Raw genomic sequence first — 27,406 nt, 5'->3', positions numbered from 1 at the left:
AACTGTATATATCAAGATGGGATTCCTATTTCCAGTCAAGCTAGGTAAACACATGAGTAGAGGGTAACCTTTAAGTTTTACGTTTGATGTTAATTTTTTTTTGTGCGATTCTTTTTGGCACCAATCAGGTTCCATACAGAATTCGCTAAAAATAAACAAGCTTGCGTCACCACTTGGATCGCTCCGGTTGCTACGAGAATTGAGAATAGTCTCGTGCAGCTTTTTGGAACCTTCAGCACATGCTAAAAATAAACAGCATGCTCACGTCATCATTTGGAACGCTCCGGTTTCTACAAGAATTAAGAACAGGTTTTGCAGCTTTTTGGAATCTTCAGGATGCGCTAAAAATAAACAGTAGGCTCACGCCACCCTTTTTAACGCTCCGGTTGCTACGAGAATTAAGAATTGGCTCTCGCAGCATTTTGGAATGTTACAGATGTGCTAAAAAAAATAAAGATTAGGCTCACGCCTCTTTTGTAAATGCTCCATGTGCTGAGTGAAGTATAGAATAGGCTTGCACAGCTTTTTGGAACCTTCAGGATTCCAAGGATTATGGAATCAGATTTGTGCCAAATATGAAACGCTCCATGGCTTTAGTGTGTGAGTTCTGAGTTCTGCGTGTGCTCTCTGAGTTTTGTGCACAAGCAGCACGAGTTCTGTGCACGAGCTCTCTGAGTTTTGTACACTGGATCCTTGAGTTTTGCAAGCAGTTTTGGCAAAAAGCTCTCGTGTGGGCGGGTTTTCTCAGGGGTACCTTCCCATTGGCTAATGAGTTTTTGAGTGACAACTCAGTGCCCAAGGCATTTTGGACTACACATGCGTACACCTACTTGCAGCTCAGCAGCGGAGAGACAGGAAAGATTTTAACATTAAAGAGTGAACAACTTTACACACACAAATTCTCTTTGTACTTTACTGTTTTAAAACGATGAAATACCTGCAAACTTCGACAATCAATGCAGATATTGAGGTAATGTTCTGTCTAAAACAAAGCATTAAAGATTTTACTGTGAGTACAAACCTGTTTGTCCCTCATTACCAGATACTGATCTGAGGTAAATGCACACCGAGGTCTGTTTACTCAGGATGAACCAGAATAAATGAGCACTTATTTGTTTATTTGTAAATTATTATTCATGAGTGCTTGAGCCCCTGTTCAGAAACCTATTGTGTACTAACATAGTGGTTCTTCGCTTTTCCATAATCACTGTTAGATGGTTTAAATGCCCAAATTTTATTTTGAAGATCACAGTTTTGAACAAATGGCATATGTGCATTTTGTTACAGGAGGTCTCAGAGAAAAGAGAAACATCACAGACAAGAGTGTTCCTGCTCCTTTAATGAATACAAATTTGCTTAATATCTAGCTCACACATTACTTCCTGGAAAACACCAGATGTAAAGTTTGAACCACAATCTGATTGAATCTCACGAGGCAGCCCACACCGAGAAAAGAACTGAAACAAACACTCAATTATAGTTCTTGCCTTAATGTTTCTCGAGGGTACAGCCTCCGGAAATCTAGTACACACATCCAATATTGTGAACAGATACTTATAACCCTTTTTTGTCTTGTGCAAAGGTCCAACACAATCTATCGTCACTCGCAAAAATGGAGAGTACACAATGGTGCACAAGGCACTTTCTGATTTGGCTTACCGGCTAGCTGACAAGCATGACATGTCCGACAGTAGGAGATTACATCTCGATGCATCTTCGGCCAATAAAAATAACGCAAGACTCTCTCTTGGGCTTTACGAATACCCACATGCCCTGCCATGGGTGCTTCATGTGCCAAGCGCAACACTTTCAACCTAAAACTCTTCAGCAACACAATCTGCTCCACAACACTCCAATCTTCAACAGCAGGATGATAAGGAGGCCTCCACTTCCGCATAAGCACTCCCTGATGCATATAGAAGACCTCTGCCGACTCCTCTGTCTCCTCCCGTGTACCAGCCCCCTTACACAATGAGGCCAACTCAGGGTCCTCCTTGAGCTCCTTGATTAAGGTTTCCCTATTAAACTGAGCTGCATCTGATTAACCTAGTTTTCCAAAGAAGGTATCTCCAAGCTCAAATGCTGCCTCCTCCAGCCCTCTCTGTGGAACCACCCCCTTGGGGCGAGACTGGGCACGGGTAACGACACAGGTTGAAAACACCTCAGGATACTCCCTGGCCAAAGCCTCTGTTTCTGGTACCTCACATGGCATGTGACTAATTAAAGGGGTTACCGAAACTTGAACCCCAGCAAGATCATTCCCCAATAGCATAGAAACTCCAGGGACTGGTAATGATGGCACTACTGCTACATTAACATAGCCATTTACCAAGTTAGAGGTTAGGTACACTTTATGCAATGGCATGGCACCAAACAAACTTCCCACACCCTGAAGCAACACTGAAGAGTCATTGAAACTGGCTAATCACGAACCCCTTGTAACAACAAGGACTGAACTGCACCAGTGTCCCTGAAAATTTTAATTTTGGTTTCTGGCTCCCCAGAACCAATGGACACTGTACAGCAGGAGACAAACCCATCATACAGAGAGGGGGTTATTTCAGACTCAGGATCCACACAACTAATAGTCCTCTCTGAACCAACTACCAATGCCACAGATTTTGAAGAGTCAGTATAAGACCCACGTCTGCACTTCTGCAGAACTGGACAACCTGATTTTATATGGCCAGGTTTTCTACAATAATGGCAGATTATTTCTCCCGAGGGAGTAGAATTTACAGGTTTTTGAAGTTGACTATGAGGTTTAGAGCCAGATGGCCCTTCCCTATGACTTTTAGTCTCTGCTGATTTAACCTCTATATTAGCCTTTCTCCAACCACTGATCTCTCTTTCACTCTCGACTCCTTATGGGTAAATTCGTAAGTATCTGCCATCATAGCAGCCTTTTTAACTTCAGTCGCCCCATGCTCCTGAATGTACACTTCCTAAAGAACAGGTAGACTATTTTTAAACTGTTCCATAAGAACAAGCTGTTTTAAATCTGCAAAAGTATAAACTTCACATGCTTTCGTTCAAACACTGCCTCCTGCTGCCTAGCTACATCCAAATAGGTTTCCGCTAGCTTACGTCTAAGAGAACGGAATTTGTGCCTGTAAGTTTCTGGCACAACTTCATAGGCATTCTTCACTGCCGTTTTCACCGTGTCATACTCCATGGAGTGTGCAGAATTCAAAGCTGCATAAGCCTCCCGAGCTTTCCCCTACAGGACACTCTGAACCAAAACGGTCCAACAATTCTCCAGCCAAGCTAATTCCGTGGCTATATTCTCAAAGGCATCAAAAAACACATCTACCTCGTCTTCCTGAAATTTTGGCATTAGATGTAGACATTTGGATACATCAAACCGAGTCTCATGTCTGCGCTGTTGTTGACTCTCCATCTGCGAGAGTTTAACCTTCTCCAACTCAATCTTAGCTAACTCCAGCTCCCGCAAACTATCCTTCTCCTTCTCTCGCCTACCCTTCTCTGCTTGTTCCCTAGCCAATCTTGCCTCAATGATGGAGTCACTCAAACCTAGGGACTGAGCAAGGATCTACTATCTTAATTTTATTCAACTCTGAATCTACCTCAATCTCATAATATTCAGCAAGCTGGAGCAACTGAGGCTTCTTTAATTTTATCCAGTCCGTTGTCTGCAGATGGGCTTGGATAAAACTTTCCGGATCAAACTGAGACATTTTTGGGAAAAAATTAAAAAAATACCAAAAGCCCCCCAGCCGAAATGAGGACAGACCAGAGACCCCTAACTCTAAGGCTACTAAAATTCAAACACCAAGAGGTAACCTATATTCCCCTATTGGCCTAAAATCCCTAAGTACCACCAAAGTATGACTACAAAACTAAAAGTACTTGACAATTTTGGCCACCTTACCTCAAGTCCTCTCATAGGACTTCTGAAAGAACACATACAACTCAAGAAGCCCCAAGTAGGCCACAATTTCCAACAGGTATTTTTGAGTCAAATCAACACCACCAAATCAGATTTCCTGAGAACTCAACCAAACATACCCAATTACCAAAGGTCTAGACTGTATACAATCAAGCAACTCTGCAATCCAATACCCACCTTAGCAAACAGCTAACCTCAACAGAGCACAAAACTATCAAGTTACAATCACACAGCCAACAATTAGATCACGAAAATAAGGTGTTGAAATCTATTGTGATGAAATGAGAACTTGGGAGGGTTCACTCTTCTTACCTAAAGATCCTCGAAGAACCCAAGCGCTGACTCCATGGTCGACCAGCCCAAGCATGTAGAGATTATTCAAAAGGGTAGGTAGTAATCTGGAGGTGCAACAGTTTCCAGAGTGCTAGAGAAAAATCAGCGCCAAAACTTCCACCATCTTATATATATCCAAAACGACGCTCCGGTATCTGGCCTCCAAAACCAGAGGTCCTCCCCTTTAAAGGCTCCACTTCAAGATCTCAAGAAAAGTAAGACCCCCCCCCAGTGGCTGGAGTGTGTATTGTGGGAGTCAAGTGTCTATCCCAGTGCACCTAGTTTATAAGAATCTATATTCAACACCATTAACTCTATTGAGAGAAAATCCCAGTTACGAAAATAATCACACCCCTATGTAAGTCAAGGCCTCCTTAATCAACAACATTTTTATTTTGTCAATAAGGTCCATACCACACTTCTGACATATTTCATAAAATATCACCATTTAATATTCTAAACATGTACATAAACAAATGCATACATTTTCAAATGACCTTGCCTTTTCCCCACAGATATCAAATAGAAATCAGAAGAATATCTATTAAACATACCTGAAAACCTGATTTTGGTGGCCTTAAAAGTACACTTACCCTATAATATAGCGTGATTCATATATCAAAGTATATGATCACATTCTAAAGTTGTCATATTGAGAAACAATGATAGAAACATTTTACTTCTCAACCTCAAGTAGACTGTAAGTAATTATTCAAATTTCAAAATTTAACAACCTGGCTATTAGCTCAGACATTACATAATGTGGGTTAAAAGCTAAGTAGAACACTTGCTATTCATCATAATGACACGTTGGCTAGCTGCAGCAAACATTAGAAAAGTAAGCCTAATGCAATAAAAAGTTTTGATGACTTTGTTCACTTGAGATGGCTAAAGAAAAAAACACAAACTTCAAACAAAATGACTGTTACCAACCTGACATGGCGCGCGCTCCTCTGCTCTTTGGGGCTTGAAAACTCCAGAATCCGATAGCTGCTAATCACAACGTATTAGTTGACTGCACAAACTTCTTGTCACACAGCCCACAACACCAACTCACGTTTTTCAGAACAAATTCAAAAAAGCCACACCGAATTTCAGCTGTCTAAAATGCTTCATGAAGGCTGTGGTAAATTCAAAGACTGCCCATTACCACTGCTGCAATGCCCATTATCACAAGTGTCTGTGGTGCTGCATCAGCATTCATCTTCCATCAGTTCAACAATTTTTTTCCCCTCGTGTAAGACACCTCTGTGTTGATATCTTATGTGGAAAAAAAATAAATAAATACACACACACACACATTATATTAATTAATTATATTCTTATTGAAAGATGATACAGTAAACATATTAAAAATATTTCAGTGCAAATTTTCTGGTTCAACTTACAATGAACACTAATTATACAACTTTGCTATAAAAACTTTATCATGGAGGTAGTTTAGACCAGTTCTAAAAAAAATATCACTCAACACTAAACACACCCTTGTATTTACAGAAACTTTGAAAAAGCTAAACTTTTTAAGAAATATAATTCTGTTTAAAAATTTCTACAAAAAACAATAAACAAATTTCTTAAAATTGTGTTATTTGTGTTTGGTAGATTATTTCCTGGTTGTAACAATGCTTCTGGGCAATAAATCTTATACAGTTGGAAAGCCTGTTAAATGATGCCACATTTACCTTTTAAAGAGGCGCAACCCACATTCTCAGCTCTACTGCTCATCCCACAAATGCATGTTCCTTACAAATGTGGCACCGTTTAAAGGGGAAATTAACAGGCTTTCCAACGGTATGAGACATACTGCCAATAAGCATTGTTACAACAAGAAAAAAATAATCTACCAAACACAAATTTCCTTACTTTTTATGCCAAGTTCATTTTTATAAGATACTCTTTGCAGTTATTTGACATTATTTCATTTGCATTTTGCCAGTCTTTGCTTTCATTATTGTTTTTATGGATTTTGCTGATAAGGTCTTTTGCTTCTGGAATCTCTCCAGAGTCTGCTTCGTGGTTTGCTTGAGTTTTGACAGAAGTTTCAAGGGTGGGTGGGTCTTAGAAGACTACGTTCACCGTGAATCTCCTTTCGTCATCGATTTTGGACTTACAGGTGCTCTGAAACCTCCTCTGGGACCTAGCCACGCCCACCCCACCCCTAAATGGAACAAGCTTTTTTCCCCATACACAGCATCAGGTTAATTATCACTGTTCTGTATTAACCCTGTCATACTACCATAGCTACAGCTTTTTTAGTTAGCTTTCTAGTAACCGCCAACACGCTGTCTGTCACTGGGTTCTCTTGCCTGACCCGTGGAAGCTTTTTTCGCAGGACAAATTTGCCTGTTCTTTACCATGACCCTACTAATCTCTGTATTTTTTTGTTCCCTTTGTCTGGTTTTCTTTCTCCTGTCTCTCTCTCATGCTTTGAGATGTCCTGCTGCTCTCCAGGTGTTGCCCTGATCCAGCCCCTGTGTATCCTGTACAAGATCCTGGCCTTGTCTCATCTACACTATCATGCTTGGCCATGCTGTTTTACCTCAGATTAACTCTGCACCTACTTTTAATTCACACAGAATCCCTGATCACCTTCTCCTTCCTCAGACTCATACATCACTAATATACTACATTTACATTACTATAACCCCTTCATCTGTCATCATTTCACTTTTACTTCTGTTCTGTTCTCTGTTGTGTCTCCGGTGTGGACCCGAGGAGGATGGGTTCCCCGTATGAGTCTTGGTTCTTTCCAAGGTTTCTTCCTCATGTGCTGAGGGAGTTTTCCCTTGCCACTGTTGCCCCTGGCTTGCTCATAGGAGGCTTGGACCCGGATCTCTGTAAAGCTGCTTTGTGACGACTTTTTGTTGTGAAAAGCGCTATATAAATACAATTTGATTTGAATTAAATTTTAGTATTAAATAGCTGTTACAAACATTATAATAAATAGCTGAATGGTCTGAAGATATTGCAGATGCTCATATTTCTTCCCTATGTGTTTTTTCTCCATTCAGTTGACTAGAATTTTAAAAGGCTTATATTAGTGATTTGTGCAAAAATATGTATGGTCTTGCTTAATGTAATTATTATACTGTCTAGATAAAGTTTTATACAATTTCTTGTATTGTCAAATACGCTTTTTTTTCAACACAATATATATAGCAGGAAGTTTAAAAAAAAAACAGAAGTCTAAAAAAGTGCAGGAACATATGTTTGCAATCTGGAATAAAGAATACAAAACATAAATTAATTGTTATACTGACACAATTCCCAAAGTTAAAAGTCTGCATATTAAATACCAAACACAATGTTATTTTCAAAACACACACAGCATAGCAAAACTAGCACTAAATGTTAATCCCTATTTACAAGCACAATACTGGAGTTTTCTGTTCTTTTTTAAATGCTGAAGCAGTTACTTTTTGTTCTTGTTTCATCAGAAAATAACTGTCACTCTGTTTAAGGTGGAACAGGAGAACTTTTAACTGGATGCTAGCTAACATTAGCAGATGCTAACATACAAATATTCTGTAAAAAAAATAAAATAAAATAAAATAACAATTAAAATTTAAGCAGTACATTTCTTCGTAGATGTCTTTCAGTAACTGTAAAACATTTATTTAAATTATTTGCAATTTGCTAAGACACATGGAAGACCTTTACATCCTGAGGTAGTGATAGCTTACAACCCGGTCTCACACCTACTCGTGGTATAGTCACATATATAGGAGACTGCAATTCATGCTGAAAATATGCGATATGTCACGAATTGCAGACTACTATATCACGAGTAGGTGTGAGACCGGGTTGTAGCTTAACATTACTGGCTGATGTAACTTTGGTAACTGACAAAGCGACACATTTATGTTATGATTAAAACCAATATTTAACAAAAAATATATTCATTAAGCACATGTAAAATGTTGTATTCTAATCAAATGATATTTAAAAGAGACCGTAGCAAACTGGCTTCAATGGGAAAGCTCCATGGCTGGCGTTGCCAGCTCCCGCACGAGTTATGCACAGGGGCCATGTCTTCATTAATTCAGACTTATTATCCTGGATTTAAGTCCTTTATAGAGTATTTAGTTATTTTTTTATAACGTCTCTTCCTTACACATGTAAACAATCGTACACACACAAAAATGCGTGTATTTGTATAACTAAAAATGTGAGTCTGTAAACAAGTTTTAGTCCCCACACCGAGATTATATCCATCCACACACAGACAAAGAGAGAGTCCACCAGTTTCGCTACACTACACTTTGGTTGGGTTTTTATGTACGGTTTCTAATTCTATATTTCTGTTGTGATATCAGTTATAATTGAATATGTATTTTGTCTTGTTCACCAGTGATATTTTTCAGTTACTGTAGTTAAAACAGCATTTAACTAATCCTTACATATTCATGATAGGATTTACATCACACACTGTAGCTGACACGAAACATAAATCCTTTGTGAACATAGTCCCTACGTTTCATCTGAATTATTCATAACATAGTGAGCGAAGCACTGACCTATGGCTACGTTGAGCCCTACGTGAGCAGTGTGAAGACAGCAATATTAGTAAGCTGATCCCCATAGCAACTGGAAGTTAATTTTTCACAATAAAAAACCTCTGGTGTTTAGTACCTTAAAATTTGTAAACATGCATATTATTATATAACTTCATTCATAACATGCTCTAAAGCTTTTCATAATTTTATATCAAACAAACATCACTATTCTCTCACACTGTGTGTGACACATACTGAGATTTGACATTGATAAATTATGTGCATTCTTTTAATAGCATACTGCTAAACAATACAGTGTCAATACAAACCCATGGTGAAATTAACTTTCCAGATCCTCCTCTTTCTGTAAACATGTATATGTTAAAAGATACATTAAATTACTTATGTTTTATTTAATTATGTGTATCTACTTCTATATATAAATTAAGAGAGGATAAATCTCCTTCAAAATGAAATTGAACAAAAAATTCTAAATTAAAAAAGGGTTTTTTCAGCAGTTCAGTGGTGGTTGAAGTGAGGGGTTTTTATATATATATATATATATATATATATATATATATATATATATATATATATATATATATATATATGTGTGTGTGTGTGCGTGTGTGCGTGCTTTAAAACGTATTTATATATGTATAATGTTAATACAAAATCTCATAAAAAAAAAAACATGGTCAAATCCAACACGTTTAGAGACCAACGACATTCCATACACCTGGACCCCCATGACTACTGACGAAGAACACTCAGAAAAGTGACACTGAGCCTGCTGTGGGACAACGCTGTTTTCTGACTGTGACTCTGAGCCGAGTGTAGTCAATTCACAAAAAACATTATAAGAACGCAGTACCAAAGCATGGCTCAATGTTGCATGTAGGTATTTGAGTATACACTAAGTAGGCTACGAGCTTATTGTTTTTAGTCCAATACATTTTATAAACTTGAATTCCTGTTTTTTTTTCTTTCATTTGTTTTAAATTATGCTCTAAACGTGTTGGATTCTCCGTGTTAACACGCAGCGTATAATTTCGTGTTAACACGTTAAGTTTGTGTATTTCGTGAATCATGATGCTTTACTGCCACCTACTGGTGTATGGCGTTATTGCTGAAACAACATAAAGCCTTAACTTACCAAATAACGGAAACAATTCCAGTGTTTAATGTTCTGAACAATGTTTATGAGATTTTGTATAAACATTATACAAACATAATATTTATATAAACATAAATACGTTTAAAAGCGCACACACACATATATATATATATACCCCTCACTTCAACCACCACTGAATTTACTGCTGAAAAAAGCCCTTTTTTAATTCAGATTTTTTTGTTCAATTTAATTTTGAAGGAGATTTATCCTCTCTTAACATATATAAGTACATACACATAATTAAATAACACATGAGTAAATTAATGTATCTTTACACATAGTATACATGTTTACAGAAAGAGGAGGATCTGGAAAGTTAATTTCACTATGGGTTTGTATTGACACTGTATTGTTTAGCAGTATGCTATTAAAAGAATGCACATAATTTATCAATGTGAATGAATTACGCCTCAGTATGTGTCACACACAGTGTGAGTGAATAGTGATGTTTGTTTCTTATAAAATTATGAAAAGCTTTAGAGCATGTTATGAATGAAGTTATATAATAATATGCATGTTTACAAATTTTAAGGTACTAAACAACAGTTTTTTTTTATTGTGAAACATAAACAGCTTACTAGTATTGCTGTCTTCACACTGCTCATGTAGGGCTCAACGTAGCCACAGGTCAGTGCTTAGCTCACTATGTTATGAATAATTCAGATGAAACGTAGGGACTACGTTCACAAAGGATTTATGTTTCGTGTCAGCTACAGGGTGTGATGTAAATCCTATCATGAATATGTAAGTACGCCCGGATTTGAGGCCTCCCATTGGCGAAAACCTTAAGAAGCGTGTAAACGTGTCAATTTTGGTCACGTTATCACGACAAAATTTTACGTGTCAACACGCAAATTTTTAATAACGTGTTAACGAGCATGTGTTCACACGTTTAGAGCCCAACGCTGTTCTATAAGAGACCAACGCCATTCCATACACCTGGACCCCCATGACTGCTGACGAAGTGACACTGAGCATTACATTATCACTCACACTATACAGTGTAAAAAGAAAATTGCTTCAATTGGTAACAAGTAATTCAATTAAGTTTTTTCAATTTATTTTTTTAAGGTTAAACTTAAACAATTAAGTTGGATAAACTTAATTGAATTACTTGTTACCAATTGAAGCAATTCAATTAAGTTGGATCAACTGTTTTCTTTTTACAGTGTACTTAAAATACAGCTTACATTTAAATAATTTTAAAAGTGTTTTTTAGCATGTTATTTTAGTTTTGCAAATAGGAGTCAAATACCTTTACGCTACTCAGAAATTCAACTTGGTTAAAATAATAAATCTACATTGCACAAATGGAATATTTTAAAATTTTATTGTGAAAACCTCACAAACTTAGTTTTTCACAAAAACTTGTGCATTAAACATACTACAGATGCATCCCATCTCCTCCAAAGGCTGCCCTTCTACTCCTGTACAGTTTAAGGAGTTTTGGCACATGTGTCCAGTGCATCATGAAACTGACTCTTCAGGTTGATGGCAGTTATTCTACGAAACTCACTGCATATCTAGAGAGAGAGAGGAGTAAACAATAGAGAATACAGATTATCAGTCATTACGTACAGAGCCTGAACATTTCTAGACAAACACTGATTCAGTTGATAACAGTTATGCAGGGATCCAGACAAAAACCATCCCGTCATCCCAAGGCCAAAAAAATAGCCCACAGGAAAATTGCACTTTTGGGACGCTTTCGTGACAAATGTTGTGCGCGATAAAACTTGTTGCCTTTAAATAACATTACTGTGGTTGGACAATGCTGTACGCTTCTTGGTTAATAAGTAAATAACTAAAAAAATAAGTAAATAATCCAAACAGCTGATGACTTCGCATTATAACAGTTTTGGAACTGTTCTGGGGAAAAAAAGTTAAGTATCATTTTAGACAAGTAAACTAGATTGGTTCACACTAGGTTTTGCAGTGTGAAACAATCCTACAAAAACTATAAAAAGAAAAATATGCTGAAATGGGCCAGAGTCACAAGTACAGCAAACAAACACTACTCACCTGACTCTCCAAGAACAGTGCTGGCCATCATTCTCGAACCAGACCAACCAGAGGTTCCTGCTCAACAACCTCCTTCCACCGTAAAGAAAATGTTTGGACCCTTTTTATCTATCTCAGCCCTCATTGCCTTTCTCTCTTCTTCCAAGGAATCCTCACTCAGCCCTGCAGGGCTATATCGCAAACATCTTTATAATCACAAAGATCACATTTGAAGGTAGAACTTTGGTGACATGTAGATAATTTACTGTGACATTTTGAAAAACGACATATCAAGGAACACACACAATTGGAGTGAAAACAGGGCCAGCGTGTACCATGAAATCCATGGCGTACTCTGTGGTGCTTCAACCCAACGTCTGTGTCTTGGCTTGTGAAAGAGCAGATTTTGCACTTCATCTAATGTATCCCTTTTTTCCTTGAAAATGAAAACAATATTAGTGTTAGTATTGTCATTGTACACAATTATAGTTTGTAAATGCAATTACAGAACCACAAACTCTATGTAACGTTATTTAATGTTTTTGTAATTTATTTACACACACACACACACATATATTACATTTAGCTAAATGTTTTGAGAAACAGACGATGTTAGGTATAGTGCTAGTGCTGTTAGACACCTACGAACTTCTCAAAAGCAAAACAAAAAACAAATAGTAGGTCTGATTCAGACAATACGGATATTTTTGTATCTTTGACGGCTTAATCTTGTAATAACACCCTGCTGCTTTCATATAAATGATATCAGACTAAAGGAGCGTTGTTGTAGTCAGCATCCTGAATTTTCCGTTCTACCTTAAACAGCTCAACAAACACCGAGGAGGCTCAATATAGCGTTACCTATTCCGGTATTTAAGGTGGAATGGAAAAAAGCCAGCCAACAAGATACATAACATTTTCAAAATAGAACATAAAGAAAGCGCTCAGGCTTGTTACAGCCTGCTTGAGTCTGTTACGTTGGGCATTTGATTAAATGAAACAAACGGCTCATATTCAAACTTTCCATGGCTCAGTCGAGTTGGCAAAGTTTGCTAATATAACAATGCCACGGCAACTTCCCTCACATATTCACGGCTTTAAGATAGTGTTAAAACTAGAAACGTAACTTTAAAATGCTTTGTGAACTATCACTAGTTATTTACCTCAATCTTGAATTTCTCCAAACTTCGAGCCACAACAAAGAGGAATCAACCGTCCTTCGCGCGTATTCCCGAACCTCCCACTGAGCATGCGCATGACTAGAACAGAGCATGCGCAGGTTTATCTTAATCAGCAACTTTTCCAAACAAATCTTCTCAACACATTTTTTATGTTGTGCCTACAGGTTGATCAGAACAATACATTTCGTGTTAGATGAACTATCACACAATTGAGTTCTATTCCCAACTCACTATTTCAATGTATAATCAACTAAATTTGAAGTTAGATTTTTTACAGTGCAGTCTGTTTTTTTTTTTAAGGTTTATTAAATTTTTGGTTATGGTGGGTAGCATACTTACTGTTTTATCCGAGTCACGTCGACCGTCGATGTTCGGAAGAAAAAGCGGGGCGCACCTGTTGTCGGTACCAGAGATCTGCCTCGCGCAAAGCTTACGTAATGACGTCAGACGTAAAGCTGCTTTAAACTTAATTGTTTCACGTAGTCTCAAAGTAAAAAGTTATTTTGAGATAAAATGTGTGACTTTTAAGTTAATTGAACTCATGAAAGTAAGTTGTAGGAACTAAGGCAAAAGAATTAATTGAGGTTAATGTAAATAAGTCTATAATAGGAACTACTGCCCAAATACACTTTTTAGAGTGTACAAATGAGTATGTGCAAGTGTGTAAAGCTCTGATATTTAAGTACCCTTTTCTGAAGGAAAATGAGGGGAATGGATGTGTGAGTTAATTCTAATAGTGAAAATTACTTTATTGTTGTTTTTATACTTGTTCTTGTATAATTCAATTTGGAAACAGGTTATTTTCATTTTAAATGGCTTGGCCTGCTCTAAGTGTGTAGAATTACATGAGGTTTCGTAGTTACGGCTGGTAAAATATAGCGCGGATAAGCCCGTTACAGTGGGCAGACAAGGTGCACTATATTCTGAAGCAACTTTGCGGTTGTATTTTTGGTTGTACACAAGGGACCAAAACTTGCTATATGTTGCTGAACAGCTTTTGATTTGCTCTACAACATTTCTTGTCGACTTTTCTTAGTAAGATAGGGATATCCAAACTCAGATATTTCTGTAATGGTAATTTTTATATGTCTCTGTTGAAAGAACTTGTCTGCTTGTTTGTCAGTATATTCATTTCTAATCGTCAACAGAGCTCAAAAACTAAGTGTATGTCAGGTCAGCTCGAGGTCAATGCTTTATTAGAACAAACCACATCTTGTATATCAAACTGAGATGTCTCTAAGGAAACTAAGCTTGCAGAAACATCGAGTGATTATCTTATGGTTATGACGTATAAACTACCTATATAAATATCTCTGTGAAAACATCTCCTTTGTCCACATTCACATAGTACTCTCTGCTATTGTATGTTGACCACCTTAAGGTTAAATAAACTACTTTCTGATTCCAAATGCTCTGTTAGATTTCAATTCTTAATACTTGTCCTTATTTTCTCCATCACAATTTCAAAAATACATATCAAATTCAAATGTGTACACAGTGCACATTTTAAAATGCTTGTGACAATGATACATGTGTACGTTGAACGTTTTCAAACCCATGCCTTCTTTTTTGTACAAGACTCTGTGTATAATCAGTAATGTTGGAATTGAAATGTCCAAAATTGGAATAATCTGAAATATGTAACATGGAAAAGGTTAAGTACTAGCTGCCTGAGTACCATTTTCAAATGACCAATCATATGTTGCATTAACTTAATAAAAAATAAATAAAAACTACACTGACATACTACCATCTGGCCACAAATGGGAGTATGTGTCCACAATTCCATTTAGACCTAACAGGTGGTGGTGGGGTCTTAGGTCCGAAAGGCCATTTAGTCGAGAAAATAGCAGTTGCTTACCTCTTCGTAGTACCACACCATCCCAATCCACATATATGATACGCTGCTTGGTGGACCTTATCGGCCTAGCGCGCGGCGCACCCTAGACGATTTTTTTTGCAGAGCCCGGGGTCGGGTCCTGGGCACACGTGGTGGGAGCTAAAAATCCTCAAAGTTTGGGCCTTTTACCCGCAATTCTGCATCAATCCACCAGGTGGCTCCCGGAACGTCTCGATTCCAATATATTCCATTACATTCCATTACAGGCAAATATATTGGGATTGGGATGGCGTATATATTTATCATTCGTTGAAGTGTTTTGTAATGTTTTTAATACTTTTAACATGCCCAACATCCATAGACATTAACATTTTAAAGTGTTGGCTACTTTGATAAGGCAACACAAACGTCCTTTCACAAAGTTTCCAACTATCTTTGATATATTTATAATGCCAGTAAACCGACAAACACGTAACCACAGTGAGCCAGCCTGCCCTTCTGAAACTCTTGTCCGAACGCCTTACTTTCAAATTTTCAAGTTACCTAACGTTACTGCTGCATTACTTAAGGTGGAAGCGAAAAATGTAAAAGCTTCTGAGCGAACACCAGTCAGAATCCGAATGTTAAACAATACACCTGCATATAGTCAGCACAAAAAGATTGCTCACACATTAAAATCATGCCCAAGATAATGGAACGATGACGTTCAGAAGTAAGTTATAATCCAGCGTAGTACTAGGTTATTGTTTTGGCACCACAAGGACAGATGCTGTACTTCATCCCGGTAGGGCGTTTCATTATTGTCTGTAATCAAGCCTATCACCATGGCGTCATCTGCGAATTTGACTATGGTGTTTGAACCATAGGCAGGTACACAGTCATGGGTGAAGAGAGAGTACAGAATCGGGCTAAGAACACAACCTTGTGGAACGCCAGTGTTCAAGGTGATGGTTGATGAATGAAGGTTGCCTAATCTAACAGATTGGGGTCTGTTAGACAGGAAGTCTAAAATCCAGTGGCAGAGTGATGTGCTGATACCCAGATGGTTGAGTTTGGATATCAGCATAGACGGAATCACTGTGTTGAATGCAGAACTAAAATCGATGAACAGCATACTCACCTATGAGTTTTGACAGTCCAGTTGGGTTAGTGCAGTGTGCAGTGCTGTTGAGATAGCGTCCTCGGTGGATCTGTTGCTACGATAAGCAAACTGGTGTGGGTCCAGCGTAGCAGGCAGGCAGGATTTCAAGTGAGAAAGAACTAGTCTTTTAAAGCACTTGGAAATTATTGGGGTGAGTGCTACAGGTCGAAAGTCATTAAAGTCTGAAGCAGTAGAATGCCTAGGCACAGGCACAATGATGGCTGACTTAAAGATAGATGGTACAGCTGCCTGGGCAAGCGAAACATTAAAGATGTGAGCGAAGACACCCGCAAGTTCCACAGCACAAGCTCTTAGCACACGGCCAGGTACACCATCAGGGCCAGCTGCCTTCCGTGCATTCACTCTGCTCAGCATGCGACTGACATCCGAAGTGGAAAGTACAAGTGGGTTGTCGTCGGTGGAAGATTTATTGAAGATATCAATATCATCTGGTCGAAACGAGCGTAGAAGTTGTTCAGCTCATCAGGGACTGAAGCACTGTTGGTAGATGGAACAAAGCTAGTTGGTTTATAGTCAGTCAGGGCGTGTATTCCCTGCCACGTACGCCGAGGGTCAGAGGAGGTCAAGTGCTCCTCAATCCGGCGTTTGTAGCAGTGCTTGGCTATAGCTATTAGTCTCTTCATATTGCCAGCAACCCCAGTGGGCGGTACAGAGGACTCTTGTACCCTGAGCGCTTGTTGATTTGTTTCAGGACAGAGTTAGTGTAGGTGTCCAAGTGGATGTGTGAGACTGTGGTGGCTCGGGCAGCATACTCACTCCAGTCGGTGTGCTGGAACTGTTGCTGAAGGAAGGAGTCAGCCCCATCCATCCAGATCTTTACAGTTCTGGTTGAAGGCTTAATCCTATGCATGACTGCAGTGTATTTGGGAAGCAGGAACAAAGAAAGATAATCGGACAGTCCAAGATGGGGGAGGGGTGTTGTTTTGAAGCTGGTTAAAGTCAAACCGATGCTGAATCCGGTGTTTGTGCGGTGAATGTTAATTTCCAAAAGTGTCTGTCTGTCGTAACTGTAGTTCGCAAGAGTTATTTGCGCAAGAAAACTGGAGATAGCTAAGTACAGAAGTATAACATCACTAAAACCGGTAAGACGCTGAGCCTCGCAGTGTGATCGCCATGCCATCTTGGTCCTGGGAGACCAAGGACCATTTCCTATGGAAATCAAGGTCCCAGAATCTGGAGGAAGAGAGGAGAGGCACAGAATCCACGTTGCTCGAGGTACCCTGCAAAGTTTCCACAGTCAGTGGCAGTTTGGGGTCCCATGTCATCTGATGGTGTGGGTCCACTGTATTTTCTGAGGTCCAAGGTCAACGCAGCCGCCTACCAGGGAGATTTAGATTACTTTATGCTTCCTTATGCCTCCAAGCGAGGTGGGTTAGTGCAGTGTGTAGTGCTGTTGAGATAGCGTCCTCGGTGGATCTGTTGCTACGATAAGCAAACTGGTGTGGGTCCAGCGTAGCAGGCAGGCAGGATTTCAAGTGAGAAAGAACTAGTCTTTTAAAGCACTTGGAAATTATTGGGGTGAGTGAGGCACAAGCACAACGATGGCTGACTTAAAGATAGATGGTACAGCTACCTGGGCAAGCGAAACATTAAAGATGTGAGTGAAGACACCCGCAAGTTCCACATCACAAGCTCTTAGCACCCGGCCAGGTACACCATCAGGGCCAGCTACCTTCCATGCATTCACTCTGCTCAGCATGCGACTGACGTCCGAAGTGGAAAGTACAAGCTCGCACAAATCACTCAGAGAGAGCGGGCAGCATGCACAAAACACTCAGAGAGAGCGCGCAGTTTGCACAAAACACTCAGAGAGCGCGCAGATTGCACAAAACACTCATAGAGAGCGCGCAGTTTGCACAAAACACTCAGAGGGATGCGCAAAGCTCGCAAAAAAAAAAAAAAAAAAAAAAAAAAAACCTGAGAGAGCGCGCAGCGCGCACAAAACATTCAGCGAGAGCGCGCAGTTTGCACAAAACACACAGAGAGAGCGCGCAGCACGCACAAATCACTCAGAGAGAGCGCGCAGTTCGCACAAAACCCTCAGAGAGAGCGCGCAGTTCGCACAAAACACTCATAGAGAGCGCGCAGTTTGCACAAAACACTCAGAGGGATGCGCAAAGCTCGCAAAAAAAAAAAAAAAAAAAAAAAAAACCTGAGAGAGCGCGCAGCGCGCACAAAACATTCAGCGAGAGCGCGCAGTTTGCACAAAACACACAGAGAGAGCGCGCAGCACGCACAAAACACTCAGAGAGAGCGCGCAGCACTCACAAAATTTCTGTTGAAGCCATAGCATAACTCAATGGTGAGTCAAAAGCGGCAGAGGTTACTTTTTTTTTAAAAAACCGTGACCCAGGCAAAGCTCCATATTTGTAACGGCAAATGCAAAGCTGGTTAAGGCATAACTTTGTTGGGGTTAACCTTTTGTCTGAAGTGTCTTACATAACTTCAAGTCTTGTGTGAATGTGTTCACCGGAAAAATACTCCAACAGCGCTCCGTATAACATGGATAAAACAATTATTTACAACACATACCAAGTCGACGTTAACAAAGCACGTTTTATAAATAATATAGAAGACACGGGTTAGCCTTTTTTTTGTAAGCACAGGGCTGACATTTTATGAAACACACTTTACCTTGTGTGAGCACTATATCTACAATGTTTGAATCCATTTTTAAAAAAGGTTCTTCTTTTTTGCAGCTTGAACACAACTAAATCAGATGCAGTGGGCATGTAAATTTTGCAAATTTGTGTATGAAAGAAAGGGCAACTGCTTAGACATTACAGATACAGAAACATGGTGGTTACAGCCACCAGTGAAACGCATGTTGGAGCGCTGGCCAGCCCTTTTCAGAAAGCAGCAGGTATGGTAACAAATATGTAATTTATGTAAAATAAAACATACAATCGTATTAACATGAACATATTACTTCTACAAGAGTAAATGTATTTTAATTTGTGTAATCTGTTAATGTGGTACAAATCGAATTATGGCTCTATGTGTGCTGTGTTTTTCCTAAAGGTTTTTGCTGAGTTCACAAGGGTGGCAAGTAAAGATCTTGAACAAGACTTTTTTGAGGCCTTGGACAGTCACACCCCACGATTCCTTGAGATCTTTAAATCCAGGAAAGGAATTATTGGCAGTACACTTGCAGACATTGTTGCCCAAGTTGAAATTAAGGTAAGGAATCTTTTTATTACAATTTGGAATGTTACTTTTATAAGAGTGATCCAGTCACCTCCTTAATGGAACACTAGATAATATTTTTTACCTTAATTTTTTAGCTTAATTACAGCTTAAAAATCATTGTGATGCTCCACTGATCTTAGCTAGTGTTCCTTTAAGGTTGGTTAGTTTTCCTGTAGACTTGTCATCATCAACTAATTCCAAACATGAGAACCAACATTTATTTGCCATGGAGCTGCACTATTTCCCGAAAACTATTAAAGACAAATCAGTTATTTTTGTGCTGTGTAATGTTTCTTTCATTTTTAATGGTTCTTTCTAAAACCATGGAGCCCAAAGACAGACAAGTTAAACAAAACAGCACAAACACCCAATAATATTTTTTTTAGCAGATGAATCCTGTTTTAATGGGATGGTAACATATATTATAGAACACAGACACCTATGTGTTTTAACTTATAATTTATCACACATTTGTCTCATGTTTATTTTTAGATATTTTGGTTTGTTTTTTCTTAACTTGTAGATCCAGGATATTACAGCAATGTGGACTGCTGTCCTTCGTTGTCTTCCAGGTTTATCTTGGAGATTAGGCAGTGAGTACTTCAAGGTCTGTTTTGTAAGTATTACATCAAATTGTATAATTAAAATTTACTTAGTGAAGACATGAAGGTTTTGCAATAATATATTTTTTCATTATATTTACCTTTTGTCTGCAGGATTCAGATACCATCACAGATTTCATTCAGGTTCCTGATGGGTTATTGACTGTTATACCTGAAGACAGCCAGCAACCAGGTCCAAATGCCATACACTTTGAGCCATCTAGCATTAATATCATACTGGAAGGTAACGTTATGGAGAACATTGAAAACCATGCTCAAGCTATTTGCCTGACATTTGAACTACTATAAAACCTTCATTTGGACTATCCCAAAAGACTGGAGAACACATTTGACTTGCTAAACCTGGGAGTAGGCAATCTGAGCCCAAAATAATTTAAGGGATTTCTAAGTTTCGATGGACCCAGCTTTACCCTCTTATTGATGTTAGGCTCTCATTTATATGGTTTGCACTTGCAAAATGTTCTTGTGTTGTTCATAATGTGTCAAAGCACTTAAATTTATTGTGCAAAACTTTAGCTTGGTTAAGTGCATTAAACATTATTGTACATTTTTGTTTATTACACAGACTGTGCCATTTGAGTCATTCAAGAATAAAGATTACTGGAGGTTTTCTTTTAAAAAATATTTTTAATTGACTTAAATGTGGAATTAATTTTATTTTTGGGTAACTTTATGTATTTAGATAGGCTGATGTGCTCTGTGATGTAATGGAATTTGATTAAAATAAACCAGAAGTACTACTGAATAATAATTCTTTGTTGTGCTTACTTTATTTTTCTAAGGCAATCGGTTTCCTAAATTCTATTAAGTAAACAGGACTCTTGTGGAATTATGTTAACTTGGGTAACATAAGTTGGCAGTACTTAAAAATGGCAACTTACATCTATGTACTACTTAATGTCAGAACAACTCATATCAATTAAGTAAATACAGTTGCGTTTTAAGTACACTTAAATGATAGACGTTAAGTTAACATAACTTCAAAATAATAGTTATATTTACTTAACTATTTCAAGGCAACCGGATTCCTAAATTCCTTTAAGTAAGATCAACTTATCACATTTTACAGTGCAAAGAAAAACCTCAGCGAGAGCCCGCAGGACGTACAAAACACTCAGCGAGAGGGTGCAGCACGCACAAAACCCTCAGCGAGAGCGCGCAGCACGCACAAAACACACAGAGAGAGAGCGCAGTTTGCACAAAATACTCAGAGAGACCGCAAAGCTCGCAAAAAAAACCTAAGAGAGATAGCGCAGTCCGCACAAAACACTCAGCGAGAGCCAGCAGTTTGCACAAAACACTCAGATCGCAAAGCTCGCAAGAAAAACCTCAGACAGATCGCACAGCACGCACAAGATACTCAGAGAGATCGCAAAGCAAAAAAAACCTCAGAGAGAGCGCACAGTTTGCACAAAACACACAGAGAGATCGCAAAGCTCGCAAAAAAACACAGAGATCGCAAAGCTCACAAAAAAACCTCAGAGAGATCGCGCAGCACCCACAAAACACTCAGAGAGATCGCAAAGCTCACAAAAAAACCTCAGACAGATCGCGCAGCACCCACAAAACACTCAGAGAGATCACAAAGCTCGCAAGAAAAGCCTCAGAGAGATCGAGCAGCACGCAAAAAACACTCAGAGAGATTGCAAAGCTCATAAAAAAAACCTCAGAGAGATCGCGCAGCATGCACAAAACACACAGAGATCACAAAGCTCACAAAAAAAAAAACATCAGAGAGATGGCGCAGCACGCACAAAACACACAGAGAGATCGCAAAGCTCACAAGAAAACCTCAGAGAGAACGCGCAGCCCGCACAAAACACTCAGAGAGATCGCAAAGCTCACAAAAAAACCTCAGAGAGATCGCAAAGCTCGCAAGAAAAACCTCAGAGAGATCGCAAAGCTCACAAAAAAACCTCAGAGAGAGCGCGCAGCCCGCACAAAACACTCAGAGAGATCGCAAAGCTCACAAAAAAACCTCAGAGAGATCGCAAAGCTCGCAAGAAAAACCTCAGAGAGATCGCAAAGCTCACAAAAAAACCTCAGAGAGAGCGCGCAGCCCGCACAAAACACTCAGAGAGATCGCAAAGCTCGCAAGAAAAACCTCAGAGAGATCGCAAAGCTCACAAAAAAAAACTCAGACAGATCGCGCAGCACGCACAAAACACAGAGATCGCAAAGCTCGCAAAAAAACCTCAGAGAGATCGCAAAGCTCGCAAGAAACGCCTCAGACAGATCGCGCAGCACCCACAAAACACTCAGAGAGATCACAAAGCTCGCAAGAAAAGCCTCAGAGAGATCGAGCAGCACGCAAAAAACACTCAGAGAGATCGCAAAGCTCATAAAAAAAACCTCAGAGAGATCGCGCAGCATGCACAAAACACACAGAGAGATCACAAAGCTCACAAAAAAAAAAAACATCAGAGAGATGGCGCAGCACGCACAAAACACACAGAGAGATCGCAAAGCTCACAAAAAAACCTCAGAGAGATCGCAAAGCTCGCAAGAAAAACCTCAGAGAGATTGCGCAGCATGCACAAAACCCACAGAGAGATCGCAAAGCTCACAAAAAAAAACCTCAGACAGATCGCGCAGCACGCACAAGATACTCAGAGATCGCAAAGCTCACAAAAAAAAACCTCAGACAGATCGCGCAGCACGCACAATACATTCAGAAAGATCGCAAAGCTCACAAAAAAAACCTCAGACAGATCGCGCAGCACGCACAAAACACACAGAGAGATCGCAAAGCTCACAAAAAAAAACTCAGACAGATCGCGCAGCACGCACAAAACACAGAGATCGCAAAGCTCGCAAAAAAACCTCAGAGAGATCGCAAAGCTCGCAAGAAACGCCTCAGACAGATCGCGCAGCACCCACAAAACACTCAGAGAGATTGCAAAGCTCACAAAAAAACCTCAGACAGATCGCGCAGCACCCACAAAACACTCAGAGAGATCGCAAAGCTCGCAAGAAAAGCCTCAGAGAGATCGAGCAGCACCCACAAAACACTCAGAGAGATCGCAAATCTCATAAAAAAAACCTCAGAGAGATCGCGCAGCATGCACAAAACACACAGAGAGATCACAAAGCTCACAAAAAAAAACATCAGAGAGATGGCGCAGCACGCACAAAACACTCAGAGAGATCGCAAAGCTCACAAAAAAAAACATCAGAGAGATGGCGCAGCACGCACAAAACACACAGAGAGATCGCAAAGCTCACAAAAAAACCTCAGAGAGAGCGCGCAGCCCGCACAAAACACTCAGAGAGATCGCAAAGCTCACAAAAAAACCTCAGAGAGATCGCAAAGCTCGCAAGAAAAACCTCAGAGAGATCGCAAAGCTCGCAAGAAAAACCTCAGACAGATCGCGCAGCATGCACAAAACACACAGAGAGATCGCAAAGCTCACAAGAGAAGCCTCAGAGAGATCGCAAAGCTCACAAAAAAACCTCAGAGAGATCGCAAAGCTCGCAAGAAAAACCTCAGAGAGATCGCGCAGCATGCACAAAACCCACAGAGAGATCGCAAAGCTCACAAAAAAAACTCAGAGAGAGCGCAGCACGCACAAGATACTCAGAGAGATCGCAAAGCTCGCAAAAAAAACCTCAGACAAATCGCGCAGCATGCACAAAACCCTCAGAGAGATCGCAAAGCTCACAAAAAAAACCTCAGACAGATCGCGCAGCATGCACAAAACACAGAGAGATCGCAAAGCTCGCAAAAGAACCTCAGAGAGATCGCAAAGCTCGCAAGAAACGCCTCAGAGAGATCGCGCAGCACGCACAAAACACACAGAGAGATCGCAAAGCTCGCAAAAAAACACTCAGAGAGATCGCAAAGCTCACAAAAAACCTCAGACAGATCGCGCAGCACCCACAAAACACTCAGAGAGATCGCAAAGCTCGCAAGAAAAGCCTCAGAGAGATCGAACATCACGCAAAAAACACTCAGAGAGATCGCAAAGCTCACAAAAAAAAAAACATCAGAGAGATGGCGCAGCACGCACAAAACACTCAGAGAGATCGCAAAGCTCACAAGAAAACCTCAGAGAGATCTCGCAGCACGCACAAAACACACAGAGAGATCGCAAAGCTCACAAAAAAAAACCTCAGACAGATCGCGCAGCACGCACAAAACACACAGAGAGATCACAAAGCTCACAAAAAAACATCAGAGAGATGGCGCAGCATGCACAAAACACACAGAGAGATTGCAAAGCTCACAAAAAAAAAAAACATCAGAGAGATGGCGCAGCACGCACAAAACACTCAGAGAGATCGCAAAGCTCACAAAAAAAAAAACATCAGAGAGATGGCGCAGCACGCACAAAACACAGAGAGATTGCAAAGCTCACAAGAAAAGCCTCAGAGAGATCGCAAAGCTCACAAAAAAACCTCAGAGAGATCGCAAAGCTCGCAAGAAAAACCTCAGAGAGATCGCAAAGCTCGCAAGAAAAACCTCAGACAGATCGCGCAGCATGCACAAAACACACAGAGAGATCGCAAAGCTCACAAAAAAAACATCAGAGAGATGGCGCAGCATGCACAAAACACAGAGAGAGATCGCAAAGCTCACAAAAAAATCTCAGACAGATCGCGCAGCACGCACAAAACACACAGAGAGATCGCAAAGCTCACAAAAAAACCTCAGACAGATCGCGCAGCACGCACAAAACACACAGAGAGATCGCAAAGCTCACAAAAAAAAAACCTCAGACAGATCGCACAGCACGCACAAAACACACAGAGAGATCGCAAAGCTCACAAAAAAATCTCAGACAGATCGTGCAGAACGCACAATACATTCAGAGAGATCGCAAAGCTCACAAAAAAAAACCTCAGACAGATCGCACAGCACGCACAAAACACACAGAGAGATCGCAAAGCTCACAAAAAAAAACCTCAGACAGCTCGCGCAGCACGCACAAAACACACAGAGAGATCGCAAAGCTCACAAAAAAAACTCAGACAGATCGCGCAGCACGCACAAAACACACAGAGATCGCAAAGCTCGCAAAAAAACCTCAGAGAGATCGCAAAGCTCGCAAGAAACGCCTCAGACAGATCGCGCAGCACCCACAAAACACTCAGAGAGATCGCAAAGCTCACAAAAAAACCTCAGACAGATCGCGCAGCACCCACAAAACACTCAGAGAGATCGCAAAGCTCGCAAGAAAAGCCTCAGAGAGATCGAGCAGCACCCACAAAACACTCAGAGAGATCGCAAATCTCATAAAAAAAACCTCAGAGAGATCGCGCAGCATGCACAAAACACACAGAGAGATCGCAAAGCTCACAAAAAAAAACATCAGAGAGATGGCGCAGCACGCACAAAACACACAGAGAGATCGCAAAGCTCACAAAAAAACCTCAGAGAGAGCGCGCAGCCCGCACAAAACACTCAGAGAGATCGCAAAGCTCGCAAGAAAAACCTCAGAGAGATCGCAAAGCTCGCAAGAAAAACCTCAGACAGATCGCGCAGCATGCACAAAACACACAGAGAGATCGCAAAGCTCACAAGAGAAGCCTCAGAGAGATCGCAAAGCTCACAAAAAAACCTCAGAGAGATCGCAAAGCTCGCAAGAAAAACCTCAGAGAGATCGCGCAGCATGCACAAAACCCACAGAGAGATCGCAAAGCTCACAAAAAAAACTCAGAGAGAGCGCAGCACGCACAAGATACTCAGAGAGATCGCAAAGCTCGCAAAAAAAACCTCAGACAGATCGCGCAGCACCCAAAAAACACTCAGAGAGATCGCAAAGCTCGCAAGAAAAGCCTCAGAGAGATCGAACATCACGCAAAAAACACTCAGAGAGATCGCAAAGCTCACAAAAAAAAAAACATCAGAGAGATGGCGCAGCACGCACAAAACACTCAGAGAGATCGCAAAGCTCACAAGAAAACCTCAGAGAGATCTCGCAGCACGCACAAAACACACAGAGAGATCGCAAAGCTCACAAAAAAAACCTCAGACAGATCGCGCAGCACGCACAAAACACACAGAGAGATCACAAAGCTCACAAAAAAACATCAGAGAGATGGCGCAGCACGCACAAAACACTCAGAGAGATCGCAAAGCTCACAAAAAAAAAAAACATCAGAGAGATGGCGCAGCACGCACAAAACACAGAGAGATTGCAAAGCTCACAAGAAAAGCCTCAGAGAGATCGCAAAGCTCACAAAAAAACCTCAGAGAGATCGCAAAGCTCGCAAGAAAAACCTCAGAGAGATCGCAAAGCTCGCAAGAAAAACCTCAGACAGATCGCGCAGCATGCACAAAACACACAGAGAGATCGCAAAGCTCACAAAAAAAACATCAGAGAGATGGCGCAGCATGCACAAAACACACAGAGAGAGCGCGCAGCACGCACAAGATACTCAGAGAGATCGCAAAGCAAAAAAAACCTCAGAGAGAGCGCACAGTTTGCACAAAATACACAGAGAGATCGCGCAGCACGCACAAAACACACAGAGAGATCGCAAAGCTCACAAAAAAATCTCAGACAGATCGTGCAGAACGCACAATACATTCAGAGAGATCGCAAAGCTCACAAAAAAAAACCTCAGACAGATCGCACAGCACGCACAAAACACACAGAGAGATCGCAAAGCTCACAAAAAAAAACCTCAGACAGCTCGCGCAGCACGCACAAAACACACAGAGAGATCGCAAAGCTCACAAAAAAAAACATCAGAGAGATGGCGCAGCATGCACAAAACACACAGAGAGATCGCAAAGCTCACAAGAAAACCTCAGAGAGAGCGCGCAGCCCGCACAAAACACTCAGAGAGATCGCAAAGCTCACAAAAAAACCTCAGAGATCGCAAAGCTCACAAGAAAAGCCTCAGAGAGATCGCAAAGCTCACAAAAAAACCTCAGAGAGAGCGCGCAGCCCGCACAAAACACTCAGAGAGATCGCAAAGCTCACAAAAAAACCTCAGAGAGATCGCAAAGCTCGCAAAGCTCGCAAGAAAAACCTCAGGCAGATCGCAAAGCTCGCAAGAAAAACCTCAGAGAGATCTCGCAGCACGCACAAAACACACAGAGAGATCGCAAAGCTCACAAAAAAAACCTCAGACAGATCGCGCAGCACGCACAAAACACACAGAGAGATCACAAAGCTCACAAAAAAAACATCAGAGAGATGGCGCAGCATGCACAAGATACTCAGAGATCGCAAAGCTCACAAAAAAAAACCTCAGACAGATCGCGCAGCACGCACAAAACACTCAGAGAGATCGCAAAGCTCGCAAAAAAAACCTCAGACAGATCGCGCAGCACGCACAAAACACTCAGAGAGATCGCAAAGCTCGCAAAAAAAACCTCAGACAAATCGCGCAGCATGCACAAAACCCTCAGAGAGATCGCAAAGCTCACAAAAAAAACATCAGAGAGATGGCGCAGCATGCACAAAACACACAGAGATCGCAAAGCTCACAAAAAAAAACCTCAGACAGATCACGCAGCATGCACAATACATTCAGAGAGAT

The sequence above is a fragment of the Hoplias malabaricus genome, unplaced genomic scaffold, assembly GCF_029633855.1.
Source record: "Hoplias malabaricus isolate fHopMal1 unplaced genomic scaffold, fHopMal1.hap1 scaffold_24, whole genome shotgun sequence".
NCBI classification, from domain to species: Eukaryota; Metazoa; Chordata; class Actinopteri; order Characiformes; family Erythrinidae; genus Hoplias; species Hoplias malabaricus.
Note: the sequence above shows the minus strand (reverse complement) of the source record.